This window comes from Scleropages formosus, chromosome 4, assembly GCF_900964775.1.
Source record: "Scleropages formosus chromosome 4, fSclFor1.1, whole genome shotgun sequence".
In the NCBI taxonomy this organism is placed as follows: Eukaryota; Metazoa; Chordata; class Actinopteri; order Osteoglossiformes; family Osteoglossidae; genus Scleropages; species Scleropages formosus.
Window position 1 is genome coordinate 20,310,812 of NC_041809.1, and position 12,076 is coordinate 20,322,887.

Sequence of the window (12,076 nt, forward strand, 5' to 3'; positions counted from 1 at the left end):
TCAGTCAGAATCTCCCTGAGTTTGCATGGAGTTTGCATGTTCTCCCTGTGTTCATGTTCTTCCCACTTTGCTCCTGTTTCTTCCCACAGTCCAAAGACATGTGCTTTAGGTGAATAACTGAATTGCTCTCGTTGTGTGTATGTGCGAATGAATCTGTGTGTGTGTGTGTGTGTGTGTGTGTGTGTGTGTGTGATTGCCCTGTGAAGGACTGGTGTCCCATTCATGGTGTACCCTGCCTCACATCTATGTTTCTGGGATAGGCTCCAGCCCACTACAACCCTGCACTGGACAAACGGTTATCGGTAATGGATTGACGGATAACTGGAGCACACCTGGCTCTTTTTTTGTCTCCTGTTTATGGATTATGGTGTGTTTGCACAGACGAACTGAAAGCCTCAGGTACGGTGCGGCTGCTCTTGCCAGCAGAACTAAGGTTTCCGCACAAAGCACGGGACAGACGAGCTCTCTCTCACAAACTCCCTGGGCGCGCAGAGAGTCACGCAGCATGAGCAGGTCTTCGCCAGCGCTTTTCCTACTTGTTCCATATGAAGTTCACCGGCGCTGACCTCCCCTGCAGCACCTCCAAACAGACATCTTGGGCTGTCACGCAGGCGCCTTCCAGATTGGTTTGTTTACTGAAGTGTGGCACTCTTTTTTCATGGAGGAAAGGTCCTGATGGAAACTGCCAGTGCAGATAGATAATCACCTCCAAGTTTTCTTTTTTTCTTTTTTCCTCTTCTTTGGGGGAGGCCTTGCTGGCCAAGATCAGTTATAGAAATTCCTGAAGGAGATCAATGGGTAGGCATCCAAAATATTTCATCTACTGTGAGCATGCTGTGAAAGAGGCACTTAATAAAATTGTAAGAACAAGTATTTGATGAGAGATTAAATATTATCACAGCATAGACAGGCGCTAGTGACAGGTGTACAGTTTACTTTTACTTGTCTTACTCTGATTCTGTAGAATGTATATATTTATTCATTTGGTATGGAGCGATGTAAGACAGCAGATGTGCCTGGTGGAATTATGCCTTCAGCACAACAGGCCTTGGAGCAGGATATGAGGATTTGTGTGTTTTGGAATACGGGGCCAATGCAGATCCTGCCGCAATGCCTGTCGCGAGCGTCCCTGCAGCACGCGGCTGTGCGTCTTTCACACGGGGACAGCAAGGCCCAGCAGCAACATCCTTCGCTTGGCTCTGAGTGGATCGCACCTGAACCACACACTTTGGGACACCTGGGTTGTTGAAATCCCACCACTGCCAATCGCCAGCCAAACCTAATGGTGGCTGGACTTAATAATAAGTTTAATTTTCTTTTATTCTCTTCGAACTTGTGTGTTACAGGAGACTCCATTTCTCTCTGCAGTGTATGTGTTAGAAAATTAATGTCGTAGGAGACGTACTGTAGTTACAGCCTAGTTATTTCCCTCTAGACAGGACATCTTTAATTCCTCTATGGATGTGAAATTCATTTATTAAGTTATTTATCCACCTCTTTTTCAGTCAGTGAATATAAAGCAAGCCTTTCGCTTTGAAAACCCTCAAGATGTCGTTTTATTAACACTCAGTATTTATCTCTGACATCCACTTTGTCTTACTTATCAGCATGAACTAAGTGTTCCGACTGCAGCGTTTCACTCCAGGAGACATCGCTTAGGCTCAGCAGACCGAACACCATTCCCGTTGTGGAGCGACGACGTTTAGCCCACCGATTGTTGGGGATTAGAGCTGCGGTGGGTGAGCGTGGTGCACAAGGCCAGGAAGATGAGCGAAACAGCGTCTGCGTGCGGCCGAGCTGATAAACTCGTTCCTAGCAAAGGCGACGGCGCCCGGTGGCATTGAGCAGAGATCAAAAGCGCCGTCTCCACTGGGGACGTTTTCGTCCCTGATCTGCGCATCAGAGTCATTCAAATTAAATTTCAGATTATGCAGCAAAGCACTTCTAATATGGAATGCCAAGCAGTGTAGGTTTCCCAGCGGCCGGGTGGCAACTGGTCGGCTGGGGAGGACGGTGTTTATACATGTCCTGAGGGAGGACAGAGTTGCTTTAACCTCGTCCATGTTTCGCTGACAATGCAACCGACCCAACTGCTCCGACGACTTCCAGGGCCAAACCAATTAACCTTAATAACCATTCGGTAACACTGCCACCGTGGGAAGTTTCAAGAAGAAACACACTGTGCCCCCCTGCATACCCCACCCAAATTAATCTATACCTTCCTTTTGTTATCATTCCAGCATAAATATCTGTTTACTGAGGATATCTCTTGTTTAAATGTCTCCCTCAAGTCCTTCTGACCTTGCAGGCCACAGTTCTGAGGAGTTTCGAAGCAGGGACCTTCAGCAGGCCTACCATACGCCTGTTTCGCAGTGCCGTCGCCTTGACTGAGAGCACTTCATAGCTGTGTTATGAATATTAACAGCATTGATGTTTATTGTACTAACTGAAAATATGAACGTTGAAAAATAAACTCATTAATTAATAGAAAAGCATACAAATGTAAGGAATCTGTGCTCTGATTTGGATAGAGCATCTTGGTGTGGTGTTCCCAATAATTTCCTGATGCATGAATCATGGTTTTCCAATCTGAGAAGTGGTAATCATATACGATGATAGCAGCCCATTCTAGGAGGGGAGGCGAGAAAGAACAATTGCTGTTTGTAATTGCTGTTTTGAAAAGCTGGCGCTGTGGCTATTAGCTATGTTAATGAGACAGGCTGTTGACCCTGAAGGAAAGGAGCCGGATGATTTTCAGCTGCATGATTGGGGGAGTGGTCCCTTTTCAAGAACCTCTTTTTTTCTCTATTCAGCTTTCAACCATTGACGACAGCTGGACTTGTTTTGTTATATTTGGAAAGGATCAACAGCGTGCACTTAAAGATTGAGATACAACTGATCATGCTTAATAGTTTTGTTCTCAAATCAATAAAATAATTACCCATCACAGTGTGTCCGTCGATGCGTTCTTCTGTTTTTTCCTTCACCCGTTGGGAGGGTCGGAGGCCGCGCCGTAAGACTGGCGTGCGCCCCGACGGATCCGGATGTCATGTTGCATCAGGATACAGGCCCCCTCACGCCTCATACTTCGGCACAAACCCCTTCCCCGTGCTTCGCGGCCTGCAACTCCATTCAGCGGCAGAGATCTAAAGACTGCGCCTGCGGCTCCTTTATCTCCGTGAAACGCAAGTGTGGCAGAGCGCCTGTATCTCCATCAGGCGAGGGAGCTTTCGGGCAGCGCAGAGCCATTTTATCTCAAGTTTGCTGGCGTATCCCCACTCCATGCTGCAGCAGACCCCTCGCAGGTCCCCTCCTCCCCAACTGGAGTTAAGCGTCCTGCTCCCCCCCCCCCCCCCCCCCCCCCCCAGCCCTGGAGTGAGGCGGTACCTTAGATTACTGCTTAATGGCAGCGGATGAGACCGGGGTCTCTTCTATTTCCAGATTGTGCACAAATGTGTTTTGCCTCTGGCCAGCTAATGGTACATTACCAGTTGAACTTGGCGGAGAGAAGGAAATACAGATGTCCCAGGGTGATTAGCCGTTATTAGGGTCGATACGCCTAACAGATGCTTTATCTGTCTAACCAACTTACATAGCTTGTGTTGTACCTCCATTATTTGCACCATAAATTTTACCAAATCACTTATGTTGCTCTAGATTTGTGGTCACACCCGAGTATGTATTTCACATTTGGTTTTTTTTTTTGCCACTGATGGATTAGCGGATTAGTGTTTATTTTATGTCTTTTGTTTTGTTGTTTTAGTATGTTTGAATAATTAGAGCGCACTTAGTCCTTGAAAGCTCCTTGGATTGCACACTGAACACTACCATCATGTCTGAACATTTTTTAATAGAAGACAAATTGGACTGAAGAGAAGAAAACAACATCTGATGCAATAACCTAATTTGGAGCCTTTGTCTTTTCATCCATTTATTGGCTTTTTCCTTTTAAGCGTAATAATGCTTAACGGCCATCTTTCTGCTCCGCACATTGATTCCACGTCCGATTCTCACGGTTTAATCGCAGAGGCTGCCGTTTGGGTAGAGGATAGCTGCCGCCATGTGTTCACTTTATCTCCGCTGCTTCTCCCCCTTTGATGCAATTAGTCAGGGATGAAAGGATGTGAAAGTTGCCTGGATGAAGCAGGGATAGCGCGGGCGTGAATGTTATTGTGGCGCAGAGAGTGTTGTGGCAGCCCATTGTGAAGCGCTTCTTCTGATTTTAATGGAAGGAGCGAACACAAAACAAGACTCAGACAGTTCTCTGTGGAGGTTCATTAATGTGCAATGTGTCCTGAAAATATAATTATGATCGAGATGGTTCTGAAGGCGGGAAAAATTTCACTTGGGACATGACGGGTGCTTCTTTCGCCTCTGTCGCAACTTGAAATTGAATAGCTTTGGTAATTGTGTGTTATTCAGAACAGTGCCCGTAGCAGAGCAGCGGGGGGGAAAACGACCAAACTTTACTCGCCACATTTATAGAGTCGGGATCGGCTAGGACGTCCCTTTGTTGTACACGCTCCGTCTGGTCACGTGGGATTGAGGGCAGCCTGTACCATAGTAGCTACAGTATGTACATGGCTCTACAGCTGGCTTTTGGGCCAGAGGAGAGCAAGTCTCCGAATGACACTGCTGTCGGCGCATGTGTTCGCTGTATTTAGCATTAATTGTTCCAGGAGAATTCGTGTGTCGCAGAAACAAGTAAAGTGTCAAATTGTAATCTCCTAAGCCACTGCACAAAAGCACCATTTAAGCACTTCAGTTTTGTACTCTAATGTTGTAGTTTTCTGTGTCTGCGCAGGCATTATTTTTGATTATTTTGCACGAAGTGGGGAGACCCAGCGCGAAGCCCATTATACCGGGCTTTTTCTCCGAGGCCGTCGGCTTTGTTGCTGCGTGCCTGGGTCTTCTCTCACGCCCGTCTGGGCACAAACAGTGCCTGCGAAGACAGGCGGCCCATCCGCTAATGACCAGCCTTTCGGGGACACGGGGGGCTCTAATGAGGGTGGCAACACCCCCCAACATTCACACACCTCACCCTGCGTGCCCCTTGCAGGCCCGGCCGTTTGGTGCCGTTCGCTTGACATCCCGCTGTAACATTCAGGTGGCTTCAAATGCCCGTAGAGCTTTTTTTGGCACGGAGAGAGAGATGTAAGGGGGGAAGATTCATTTTCCTAAGGTTTTCAGCCTTCTGCGGAGTTAGAGGTTGCCGCAAGGGGAGTGACAGCATCACCTCGGGGACAGATCCGGTAATACGACAGCTTCGCAGGCGCTGCTGATTGGAACGAATGGGAAATTGCAAAGGTTTTCTAAGGCATTCAGTTTGGGACTTGAACCGAAGCATGCGAGCCCTTCGTTATTTTGCTGTTTTTGCCAGTGCCGAACTGATCCTTTACTGGGCATCTGAGGGAGAGAAAATGAGTCCAGTAAATCAGTGTACAGTTATGGACAGGGTGACAAACAGTGACACCAGCGCCCCTGATATCCTGCTACCCGTTGCATTGATCCAAGGCCAGCGGCAGAGCGCGTTCATTTGAAACAGCTGCCATGTTTTGTTTTGCTGTCTTTATTTAATTATTTTACTTATTTATAACTTGAATGTTGTGCTTGCTGCCAAACCAAAATTACATGTACATAATTTAGTGAGAATGGGGAGTAAAAACAGTCATTAGTTCGGCGCATTTCAATCGAGCAAACACTGAAGAATCGAGTTCAGATTTGTGTGTTTTCCAGGTGTGTCAAAACCTTCCTCTGACATGCTGTTTGACAGATGCGTTACTGATTTTTCTGTTGATGCGTAATATCCCTTAACTCTTCTTTTTAGTCTTTTGCACGTCTGTTGTTGCGTTCCCTGGCAGAATAAAAATGTCACATTGTCCAAATATAGGTACGCGTATTCTTTTTTTAAGAACAGGACTTAACGAAAAAAGATAACATTTTAAAGATATGAAAAAGGTTTATTTCGAGAGGCACTTTAATATGAACGTCTGATGTTTAATTTAATGCCTCATTGTTAAAAATGGTACTTATCTTGACATCGAGGGTAAGAGCACTATTGGTGCACTCTTACAACGCCCTTGTTTTTATGTTTTAATGTAAGATTTTGGTGGGTGATAAGCAACAGCAGACAGATTGTGTTTCAGCGCACAATACCAGTAATAAATAAGGGAGACAGATGGGGATTCTAACACTTTATGATATTGCACTTCAAACAGAGATGTAAGCAGCACTGTTTCCCACATTAGTGTGCAGTACTGTAGTAATCGTGCAGTGCCTTTAAATAAATATTTGTATTATTAGGGCTTTTTCGTTGGATGTCATGGTGGCACAGCAGGTACTCCTGGTACCCCACAGCTCCTGTGCTCTGGGTTTGAATCCAGGTTCCAGTGTGGCTCAGTCTGTGTGGAGTTTGCACATCCTCCTAGTTTTTCTGTGGGTTTCTTCCCAAGGCCATGTGTTTCAGATGAACTGGTGACTCGAAGTGGCACCTAATGGCACCTTCAGATTAAATGCAGTATTTCTGACTTCTCTCCACTGCCCTGAATATGTTTATGTGAGCGACTGCTCTTATTGCAGGATAAGCTCCTCAATAACAGCACCAGCCTGCCGTTGTACGATTGCTTGCAGGGCCACCATACTTTGCTCTTCTGCACACACGGCGTCTGGAGGTCAAACGACCGAGGGGGTTGCGCGAGACTGGCCTTGTTCGAGGACGATCCCGTCGGCTGCGGATGTGGCTGCAGTCCTGCAGGTGTGCTGCTGCCAGATGCGCTCTTGGCAACGGGATTGTATCCTCTGGCACTAATGAGGGCAGCAAGTGGTGTACACCCATAACTAATGAAGGTTACCCATTGTCATGCATCGTCGTCGCATTTAGCTCTCTGAGGACAAACAGTCTCTGGAGCAGCGGGGCCTTAGTATGTTTCGGAACCTTATTTCCCATCAAGCACTGGAATGTCCAAAGCACGGTGCTCAAGCTAGTTGACAGACTACTGGAAGGGCCTCGCCCAGTTTTCCCCAGGTGTGCTCCGCTCAAGCTTCGCAGGAACCACAGCGCCTGACACATCTCCTGCTCTTTGATCACAAGCACATCACGACTCATCTGCTCTGGGATCGCGGCGCACGCCGCTGGTCTACGTTGTGGTAAAAATAAACCACCTGAAGACACTTTGCTGCAGAAGGATATGTTTTTAATCTGTCTCGCAGTGCTTTAAGCTCATTGCGAGGAGCCGAAGTCGCACCATCAAACACACGTCTTAACCAAGTGCGGCTCTTAGCTTTACGGATCAGAGTGCCCGTAGCGCGATCCTTTCCCCAGAGAGGTAGCCCGTTAAAGACGCGTCCTGTAATTCTGGCGCAGACAGACGAGGTGACGCTTCCCTCAGCTTAGCTGTCACCCATTGTCGTACCATCCCTGCTAACCTTGCTTTTTAAAAAAGACATTTAAACATATACCATGTTGAAACACAGTCAGCCTTTTTCTCTCTTATGCAGTTATAAAAATGTGCCCTTGAATATCTTCTGGAATAAAATAGCGTTACCGCTCGGTTGCCATGTTTTAAAGTTCACGTCTGTATTGCGTGGTAATTTAACGGAATTGATATTTATGTGTTCGGCTGAAATTCCTGTTATGCCGGGCAAAAGTACACAGGAGCAGTTTGTTTGGACAGCTGAGCGTTAACCGCTGCGCACGCTAGTTTTGAAAGGAAAAAAGTGGCTATTTCAAGTCCTTAGCTGCTGTCACCAGACAAAAATAGGCTGGAGGGATGATGTATGGGTGGAGGGCTGCTGGTTTCAGTGAGTTTGCAAGTTTGCAGCAGCCCGTTCCCGTTTGCGCGTTAAGATTTATGTTTGCATTCAGATGGGGCCATTCGACACCCAGAGCATGCAGGACAGCTCATAAGACATGTGCGGTTTAGAGATGTCCTGTGTATGGATTTCACGCTGTTGCTCCATATCACCACATCATCAAATTCATACTGTGCTGTATGTAGAAGGAGGACACATCTGTCAGATAGTTTATGCAAAATATGTTACATATGGCGCAGACAATTATATTTACCATATTTTTATGACAATTAGAGGCACTGTCTGCCAGTGTGGGCTGAGGGCTACGGACAAATGGTTTTAATCGTTAGGCGTTTAGTACAAATGAAGGTTATATCTCATATTGCTAATGCAATAGCTGTTTTGCTCCATCCCATTATGGGAACCTGAAAATGTGGGCTGGCCTTAAATCAACGTGAAGACTGTCGATCTGGGTTCCAGTTTGTTTAGGGTCCCTTTTGGGGGCTTTTTGACAATCGTTCTCTTTGTTTCCAATTACACAAGTCTCAAAAACTGCTGTTTATTGGTGGTTTATCTGCAGTTTAAACACCAAACGACGAGCAGTGAGACTTTTGTAGCAGCCTTACAGCAGCCATTAAGAAAATGGCCAAGCAAAAAAATCTGTGCACTGTGCTTTTACTCAGTGTGTGTGTGTGTGTGTGTGTGTGCGTGCGCACGCCAGTGCATGAGTTTTCTAGTAACGCTGCAACTTGAGAACTGTCAGGGAAACTTTGAAAATGGCTGTGAATGCAGATCAGTCATGCTCGCTCCTCTGTGACTCATTTTTCACCGGTCAGAAAAGCAGATTCCAGATAAACACTGTCGTTATCTTTCATTAAAATGGAAAATTAAAATCTGAAACACTCTGCACGCGGGGACTGCACGTGTCCCGTTTGCCTTGGAACGCGTCTGAAGGAAATGAACTGCCTTGCTGACAGCCGAACTGCTTTTGAATTTGTTTTTCAATTAACATATTGATTTGCTTCACCGCGTTGTAGTTCACTTGTTTCCCTTTTGCTCGCGCTCCGTGAGGAGGCCGTGTTGCACGTTTCGTTTTGACAGTCGAAGTCTTGTGAGATTAAGGGTTTGTGGTACGTTCACGCAGAGGCTCGAGTCTGTTGTGTTTCGGTCACCTTGAAAAGGAGCTGAGAAATCGTGCCTGGGCCCTTGTTGTCTTGTGCGTGGACTCATATTGTCTGCGTTGACAGGTGTCACATTCTGAGTGGGGCTTGGCCATTTCTGCAGCTGTAACGTGCTACCCTGCACCGTGTAGCACAGTGACAAATTGCACATACCGCACCTGAATTCAGTGCGACTGAAACAAATGCAAAAAAGCTATTTTTCTCAATTTTATAAGTAACTCATAGGGGGTGCGGTGGCGCAGTGGGTTAGACCACAGTCCTGCTCTCTGGTGGGTCTGGGGTTCGAGTCCTGCTTGGGGTGCCTTGCGATGGACTGGAGTCCCGTCCTGGGTGTGTCCCCTCCCCCTCCGGCCTTACGCCCTGTGTTGCCGGGTTGGCTCCGTGACCCCATATGGGACAAGCGGTTCTGAAAATGTGTGTGTGTATAAGTAACTCCTGCTGATGTATTTCATGAAGTAGGATTCCATGGATAGCATCGTTTTTTTTATCGCACTCTCAATAAAAACGTGGGCTATCTTATACTGAATCTGTGTCAATCCTCTGGAGCGCACTTGTGTTGGCCGCAGTACCTCTCGGTACCTTTCAGCCGACACAAATCAGAATACTTTGAGGGGTTTGCAAATGGCTCTTTTTTCCTGTGCTTATTTTGTGTTGGCAGCAGCACCACAAGTTATGTTCTCAATACGGTTCGGTCGATACTACACATTTAAAGCACTGTCCATCTAGCACATAGCTTTTTGCTCTCTACGAATTAAGCCGTTAATTAAAACCAGCATAACCACTTTCGTCGGTTCCATAGAAAACAAAAGCCTTCTGACCTTCTGCTGTGAAAGCCAGAACAAATTGCTCTTACCTTGAGCCTTGAAGCATCTCTCTGGCCCATTGGCCAGTGTGTTGCTCGTGTTGTGACCAAGCTCAGAGGTAAGGATGGTTTGCCATTCCATCTACACTTTTTCTGCCAATTGATTAGTCATTCCTTGGGTGTGGTGAAGGTTTGAAAGAGCATTCGCTGCCCGCTCTGCGCTTGGTCCGGAACAGTCCTTCGCATCCTTCAGAGGAGGGACGGTTCAGTGAACATCACTCAGGCTGTTGCTTCACAGACAGATCCATCAGAGCACATCGGTCTGAGCCCTCAAACATGAGCACGACGCTGTCTTCAGCAGTCGGGTGCGGCGTGGAAGCTGCAGAAGTGTTCTATGTCACGGGAAAACGTGAAACTTCAGAGAAGATCCCACTCGATTCACTCTTTGCAGTTTGCAGAGGTTCATACTCAGTTCAAAGTTGAAAGTTGAAACGGTTAATATTTACGGTATATGTTAAATATGTTTGTCTTTGGCATTTTTCTTGCTGTTTGACCCTTTCATTTGCCTCCAGGCAAAAATCTGCATGTTATGATATCAGTGCTTTCATTACTATTGACGATGAGACTCCTGATGTTTACTTAATATAGAACGATGAAATGCAGTACTTCAGGAACCTTCCATAGTTTGAACAATGACCTCATACTTCTTGACTGACTATAAGTAAAAAGTACAGTGGCATGCCTGCTTAAGTTGCTTTCATTGAACTATGCTGAAAATTGAGGTATAAAGTGCTGTTATTGAATATCATCCCAACGCAAGACCTAAGGGTAATTGCAAGTGGAAATTAAGTTTACAAGAGGCTTATAATTTTTGATCTTTCAGCTGGTGTAGAGCCCTAATTGCTACATTTATTCAGAGGAGCTGAACGGAGGGTTTTGAATGAGTGGTTACGACAGTACTACAGGTTCTCCTGGGTTCTAGTCGCTCTTGTTAATCGCGCAGCATGCTGCCGCCCACCCACCTGCAGGCAGTGCCACGTCCGCGATCAACCTGCCTTTATCGCTCAGTTGGAGCCATTTTACCAACACAATGGCCAATTTTGAAGAATCAGCGCACCTATAGGTAGGAATTACGTATCTTTGATGGCGAAAGATTGTGGTGCTGTGACAGTTTCAAATGCCGTGAGATTGTTTTCTTTTCAAAATTGCCCGATAGAAAATGCTGCATTATGTGCATTGCACTTATTATTGTTATTAAAGTAAAAATCAGCGTTCGGTATGATGTAAAACTGATATACTCTGTCAATTAATTTACTACTAACGAGTCTGAAGGTTCAGTCAAGCTGGTGAATGAACTGTGGTACTTTAGCTACATGCTTTCTGTTAAATAAAAAAAAAAAGGCCAGTGGTTCGCATTTTTTATCACTAGCGCCAGTCTGACATATGAATGTGGCTTTTTGGTATTCAGATAGTGCTGTGTAATTGATCTCTTTTTTTGTCACGTCTTTTTACCATGGTAGCACCATCCATCACCTCCCACAAGGCTGGTTGCTCTTCTTTTCTGCGCGGTTGTTCGGCATGCTGTAAACAACACAAAATGCACAGGTACAAATCTACAGGAAGAAGCTCAAAGTCTGCACAGTAGTAGCCAGGTGCAATTTCCAATGACATGTACAAGTTACAGTTCTTAATAATTGTCGCCTTTGCTTTTAATGGCTTGAGCTCCTGGGATAAAAATCACTGAAGTGTGCAAAATGCTCTGCTTAAGATCATACTCTTAAAAGTCCTTCTCTATTTGAAAAACAAAGGAGAAAAGCCCAGAGTTTGGTGTGGCGATTTCTTCCTGACTGGGCATGTGAACATTCCACAAACGGATATATAAATGTGCCAGAAGAGGAAACAGGATAACCGTAGGACACGCCTGTGTGATCTCAACCAAAACCTCTCTCACCACCAAGGAACATTAGTCCAATTAAATGGTGCATCCCTGTAATGTGTTTCCTGACTGGCTCTACATCAAGTCATTGCTGGTGATATAAGCAATAAAAAGCTCTATGCATGATTTTGATGTCTTTCATGCTGCAGTATTACATCATAAAGACTGAAATGAATCCACATGGAGTTTAATGGGGGGTCGTATTGGTTTTTAGGCGTTGATATTGAACATGACATATACTATCCTGTTTCACCTTATGTTGAACACAACGTGAAATGTGTGGAATAGACCTTTAAAATGATTGATGAAGGGCCCAGTGTATGTCTGCTTTCGGTATTTGTGTAATGCACATCATTAAGGAAGGAC

General features: G+C 45.7%; 1 protein-coding gene across 13 annotated transcripts in view; it reads left to right on the forward strand.

The window, feature by feature from the left end:
- Positions 1–12,076, forward strand: part of ncam1a (neural cell adhesion molecule 1a) — a 177,769-nt gene that overhangs the window by 110,817 nt on the left and 54,876 nt on the right. The window lies entirely within an intron of this gene.